A 7,026-nucleotide genomic window follows, 5' to 3' on the forward strand; every position below is an offset into this window, starting at 1 on the left:
ATCACAGGCCCTCCATGTCCACTTCCAGGTCACTTACCTTGTACAGATCCCAGGAAAAACCAGGTCTCCATCACAGGCCCTCCAAGTCCACCTCCACGCCACTTACTTTCTACAGACATCGGGGCAATCCAGGTCTCCAGCATAGACGCTCCAAGTCCACTCCACATCACTGACTTTGTACAGATCCCAGGAATAAACAGGTCTCCATCACAGGCCCTCCATGTCCACTTCCACGCCACTTACCTTGTACAGATCCCAGGATAAACCAGGTCTCCATCACAGGCCCTCCATGTCCACTTCCAGGTCACTTACCTTGTACAGATCCCAGGAAAAACCAGGTCTCCATCACAGGCCCTCCAAGTCCACTTCCAGGTCACTTACTTTGTACAGATCCCAGGAAAAACCAGGTCTCCATCACAGGCGCTCTATGGCCACTTCCAGCTCACTTACTTTGTACAGATCCCAGGAAAAAACAGGTCTCCATCACAGGCCCTCCATGTCCACTTCCAGGTCACTTACCTTGTACAGATCCCAGGAAAAACCAGGTCTCCATCACAGGCCCTCCAAGTCCACCTCCACGCCACTTACTTTCTACAGACCGCGGGGCAATCCAGGTCTCCAGCATAGACGCTCCAAGTCCACTTCCAGGTCACTTACTTTGTACAGATCCCAGGAAAAACTAGGTCTCCATCACAGGCGCTCTATGTCCTTTTCCAGGTCACTTACTTTGTACAGATCCCAGGAAAAACGAGGTCTCCATCAGAGGCGATCTATGTCCTTTTCCAGGTCACTTACTTTGTACAGATCCCAGGAAAAACCAGGTCTCCATCACAGGCCCTCCAAGTCCACTTCCAGGTCACTTACCTTGTACAGATCCCAGGAAAAACCAGGTCCCCATCACAGGCCCTCCAAGTCCAATTCCAGGTCACTTACTTTGTACAGATCCCAGGAAAAACCAGGTCTCCATCACAGGCCCTCCAAGTCCACTTCCAGGTCACTTACTTTGTACAGATACCAGGAAAAACCAGGTCTCCATCACAGGCCCTCCATGTCCACTTCCAGGTCACTTACGTTGCAAAGATCCCAGGAAAAACCAGGTCTCCATCACAGGCGCTCTAAGTCCATCTCAAGGCCACTTACTTTCTACACAGCATGGGCACATCAAGGCCTCCAGCACAGACGCTCTAAGTCCACGTCCACCCCACTTACCTTATACAGATGCCAGGAAAAACCAGGTCTCCATCACCGGCACTCCATGTCCACTTCCAGGTCACTTACTTTGTACAGATCCCAGGAAAAACCAGGTCTCCATCACAGGCCCTCCATGTCCACTTCCAGGTCACTTACCTTGTACAGATCCCAGGAAAAACCAGGTCGCCAGCATAGACGCTCCAAATCCACCTCCACGCCACTTACTTTCTACAGACCGCGGGGCAATCCAGGTCTCCAGCATAGACGCTCCAAGTCAACCTCCAGATCACTTACCTTGTACAGATCCCAGGAAAAACCAGGTCGCCATCACAGGCCTTCCAAGTCCACTTCCAGGTCACTTACTTTGTACAGATCCCAGGAAAAACACGTCTCTAACACAGGCCCTCCAAGTCCACTTCCAGGTCACTTACTTTGTACAGATCCCAGGAAAACCAGGTCTCCATCACAGGCCCTCCAAGTCCACTTCCAGATCACTTACTTTGTACAGATCCCAGGAAAAACCAGGTCTCCATCACAGGCCCTCCAAGTCCACCTCCACGCCACTTACTTTCTACAGATTGCGGAGCAATCCAGGTCTCCAGCATAGACCCTCAAAGTCCACTCCACATCACTGACTTTGTACAGATCCCAGGAAAAAACAGGTCTCCATCACAGACCCTCCATGTCCACCTCCACGCCACTTACCTTGGACAGATCCCAGGAAAAACCAGGTCTCCATCACAGGCCCTCCATGTCCACTTCCAGGTCACTTACCTTGTACAGATCCCAGGAAAAACCAGGTCTCCATCACAGGCCCTCCAAGTCCACTTCCAGGTCACTTACCTTGTACAGATCCCAGGAAAAACCAGGTCGCCAGCAGAGACGCTCCAAATCCACCACCACGCCACTTACTTTCTACAGACCACGGGGCAATCCAGGTCTCCACCATAGACGCTCCAAGTCCACTTCCAGATCACTTACCTTGTACAGATCCCAGGAAAAACCAGGTCTCCATCACAGGCCCTCCAAGTCCACTTCCAGGTCACTTACGTTGTACAGATCCCAGGAAAAACAGGTCTCCAACACAGGCCCTCCAAGTCCACTTCCAGGTCACTTACTTTGTACAGATCCCAGAAAAAACCAGGTCTCCATCACAGGCCCTCCATGTCCACTTCCAGGTCACTTACCTTGGACAGATCCCAGGAAAAACCAGGACTCCAACACAGGCCTTCCAAGTCCACTTCCAGGTCACTTACTTTGTACAGATCCCAGGAAAAAACAGGTCTCCATCACAGGCCCTCCAAGTCCACTTCCAGGTCACTTACCTTGTACAGATCCCAGGAAAAACCAGGTCTCCATCACAGGCCTTCCAAGTCCACCTCCACGCCACTTACCTTGTACACATCCCAGGAAAAAACAGGTCTCCATCACAGGCCCTCCAAGTCCACATCCACGCCACTTACCTTGTACAGATCCCAGGAAAAACCAGGTCTCCATCACAGGCCCTCCAAGTACACTTCCAGGTCACTTACCTTGTACAGATCCCAGGAAAAACCAGGTCTCCATCACAGGCCCTCCATGTCCACTTCCAGGTCACTTACCTTGGACAGATCCCAGGAAAAACCAGGCCTCCATCACAGGCCCTCCAAGTCCACCTCCACGCCACTTACTTTCTACAGACTGCGGGGCAATCCAGGTCTCCAGCATAGACCCTCCAAGTCCACTCCACATCACTGACTTTGTACAGATCCCAGGAAAAACCAGGTCTCCATCACAGGCCCTCTATGTCCACTTCCAGGTCACTTACTTTGTACAGATCCCAGAATAAACCAGGACTCCAACACAGGCCCTCCAAGTCCACTTCCAGGTCACTTACTTTGTACAGATCCCAGGAAAAACAGGTCTCCATCACAGGCCCTCCAAGTCCACTTCCAGGTCACTTACCTTGTACAGATCCCAGGAAAAACCAGGTCTCCATCACAGGCCCTCAGTCCACTTCCAGGTCACATACCTTGTACAGATCCCAGGAAAAACCAGGTCTCCATCACAGGCCCTCCAAGTCCACTTCCAGGTCACTTACTTGGTACAGATCCCAGGAAAAACCAGGTCTCCATCACAGGCGCTCAAAGTCCACTTCCAGGTCACTTACGTTGCAAAGATCCCTGGAAAAACCAGGTCTCCATCCGAGGCGCTCTACGTCCATCTCAAGGCCACTTACTTTCTACACAGCATGGGCACATCAAGGCCTGCAGCACAGACGCTCTAAGTCCACGTCCACCCCACTTACCTTGTACAGATGCCAGGAAAAACCAGGTCTCCATCACCGGCACTCAATGTCCACTTCCAGGTCACTTACCTTGTACAGATCCCAGGAAAAACCAGGTCTCCATCACAGACCCTCCATGTCCACCTCCACGCCCCTTACCTTGTACAGATCCCAGAAAAACCAGGTCTCCATCACAGGCCCTCCATGTCCACTTCCAGGTCACTTACCTTGTACAGATCCCAGGAAAAACCAGGTCTCCATCACAGGCCCTCCAAGTCCACTTCCAGGTCACTTACCTTGTACAGATACCAGGAAAAACCAGGTCGCCAGCATAGACGCTCCAAATCCACCTCCACGCCACTTACTTTCTAAAGACCGTGGGGCAATCCAGGTCTCCAGCATAGACGCTCCAAGTCCACTTCCAGATCACTTACCTTGTACAGATCCCAGGAAAAACCAGGTCTCCATCACAGGCCCTCCAAGTCCACCTCCACGCCACTTACTTTCTACAGACTGCGGGGCAATCCAGGTCTCCAGCATAGACGCTCCAAGTCCACTCAACATCACTGAACTTGTACAGATCCCAGGAAAAACCAGGTCTCCAACAGAGGCCCTCCATGTCCACTTCCAGGTCACTTACCTTGTACAGATCCCAGGAAAAACACGTCTCCAACACAGGCCCTCCAAGTCCACTTCCAGGTCACTTACTTTGTACAGATCCCAGGAAAAACAGGTCTCCATCACAGGCCCTCCAAGTCCACTTCCAGGTCAATTACTTTGTACAGATCCCAGGAAAACCAGGTCTCCATCACAGGCCCTCCAAGTCCACTTCCAGATCACTTACCTTGTACAGATCCCAGGAAAAACCAGGTCTCCATCACAGGCCCTCCATGTCCACTTCCAGGTCACTTACCTTGTACAGATCCCAGGAAAAACCAGGACTCCAACACAGGCCTTCCAAGTCCACTTCCGTATCACTTACTTTGTACAGATCCCAGGAAAAAACAGGTCTCCATCACAGGCCCTCCAACTCCACTTCCAGGTCACTTACCTTGTAGAGATCCCAGGAAAAACCAGGTCTCCAACACAGGCCTTCCAAGTCCACTTCCATGTCACTTACTTTGTTCAGATCCCAGGAAAAAACAAGTCCCCATCACAGGCCCTCCAAGTCCACTCCACATCATTTACTTTGTACAGATCCCAGGATAAACCAGCTCTCCATCACAGGCGCTCCAAGGCCACTTCCAGGTCACTCACTTTGTACAGATCCGAGGAAAAAACAGGTCTCCATCACAGGCCCTCCAATTCCACTTCCAGGTCACTTACTTTGTACAGATCCCAGGAAAAACCAGGTCTCCATCACAGGCACTCCAAGTCCATCCGAAAACCACTTACTTTCTACACAGCGCAGACACATCAAGGCCTCCAGCACCGACGCTCTAAGTCCACGTCCACCACACTTACCTTGTACAGATCCCAGGAAAAACCAGGTCTCCATAACAGGCGCTCTATGGCCACTTCCAGCTCACTTACTTTGTACAGATCCCAGAAAAAACAGATCTCCATCACAGACCCTCCATGTCCACTTCCAGGTCACTTACCTTGTACAGATCCCAGGAAAAACCAGGTCTCCATCACAGGCCCTCCAAGTCCACCTCCACGCCACTTACTTTCTACAGACTGCGAGGCAATCCAGGTCTCCAGCATAGACCCTCCAAGTCCACTCCACATCACTGACTTTGTACAGATCCCAGGAAAAAACAGGTCTCCATCACAGACGCTCCATGTCCAACTCCACGCCACTTACCTTATACAGATCCCAGGAAAAAACAGGTCTCCATCACAGGCCCTCCATGTCCACTTCCAGGTCACTTACCTTGTACAGATCCCAGGAAAAAACAGGTCGCCAGCATAGACGCTCCAAATCCACCTCCACGCCACTTACTTTCTACAGACCGCGGGGCAATCCAGGTCTCCAGCATAGACGCTCCAAGTCCACTTCCAGATCACTTACCTTGTACAGATCCCAGGAAAAACCAGGTCTCCAACACAGGCCCTCCAAGTCCACTTCCAGGTCACTTACTTTGTACAGATCCCAGGAAAAACAGGTCTCCATCACAGGCCCTCCAACTCCACTTCCAGGTCACTTACCTTGTAGAGATCCCAGGAAAAACCAGGACTCCAACACAGGACTTCCAAGTCCACTTCCATGTCACTTACTTTGTTCAGATCCCAGGAAAAAACAAGTCCCCATCACAGGCCCTCCAAGTCCACTCCACATCATTTACTTTGTACAGATCCCAGGATAAACCAGCTCTCCATCACAGGGGCTCCAAGGCCACTTCCAGGTCACTCACTTTGTACAGATCCGAGGAAAAACCAGGTCTCCATCACAGGCCCTCCAATTCCACTTCCAGGTCACTTACTTTGTACAGATCCCAGGAAAAACCAGGTCTCCATCACAGGCACTCCACGTCCATCCGAAAACCACTTACTTTCTACACAGCGCAGACACATCAAGGCCTCCAGCACCGACGCTCTAAGTCCACGTCCACCACACTTACCTTGTACAGATCCCAGGAAAAACCAGGTCTCCATAACAGGCGCTCTATGGCCACTTCCAGCTCACTTACTTTGTACAGATCCCAGAAAAAACAGATCTCCATAACAGGCCCTCCATGTCCACTTCCAGGTCACTTCCTTTGTACTGATCCCAGGAAAAACCAGGTCTCCATCACAGGCCCTCCAAGTCCACCTCCACGCCACTTACTTTCTACAGACCACGGGGCAATCCAGGTCTCCATCACAGGCCCTCCAAGTCCACTTCCAGGTCACTTACTTTGTACAGATCCCAAGAAAAAACAGGTCCCCATCACAGGCCCTCCAAGTCCACTCCACATCACTTACTTTGTACAGATCCCAGGAAAAAACTGGTCTCCATCACAGGCGCTCTAAGTCCATCTCGAGGCCACTTACTTTCTACACAACATGGGCACATCAAGGCCTCCAGCACAGACCCTCCATGTCCACGTCCACCCCACTTACCTTGTACAGATCCCAGGAAAAACCAGGTCTCCATCACAGGCACTCTATGTCCACTTCCAGATCACTTACCTTGTACAGATCCCAGGAAAAACCAGGTCTCCATCACAGGCGCCCTATGGCCACTTCCAGGTCACTTACTTTGTACAGATCCCAGGAAAAACCAGGTCTCCATCTCAGGCCCTCCATGTCCACTTCCAGGTCACTTACCTTGTACAGATGCCAGGAAAAACCAGGTCTCCATCACAGGCCCTCCAAGTCCACTTCCAGGTCACTTACCTTGTACAGATCCCAGGAAAAACCAGGTCTCCATCACAGGCAATCTATGGCCACTTCCACATCACTTACTTTGTACAGATCCCAGGAAAAACCAGGTCTCCATCACAGGCGCCCTATGGCCACTTCCAGGTCACTTACTTTGTACAGATCCCAGGAAAAACCAGGTCTCCATCACAGGCCCTCCATGTCCACTTCCAGGTCACTTACCTTGTACAGATCCCAGGAAAAACCAAGTCTCCATCACAGGC

The sequence above is a fragment of the Lichenostomus cassidix genome, unplaced genomic scaffold (assembly GCF_008360975.1).
Source record: "Lichenostomus cassidix isolate B80296 unplaced genomic scaffold, HeHo_3.0 HiC_scaffold_47, whole genome shotgun sequence".
Classification (NCBI taxonomy): domain Eukaryota; kingdom Metazoa; phylum Chordata; class Aves; order Passeriformes; family Meliphagidae; genus Lichenostomus; species Lichenostomus cassidix.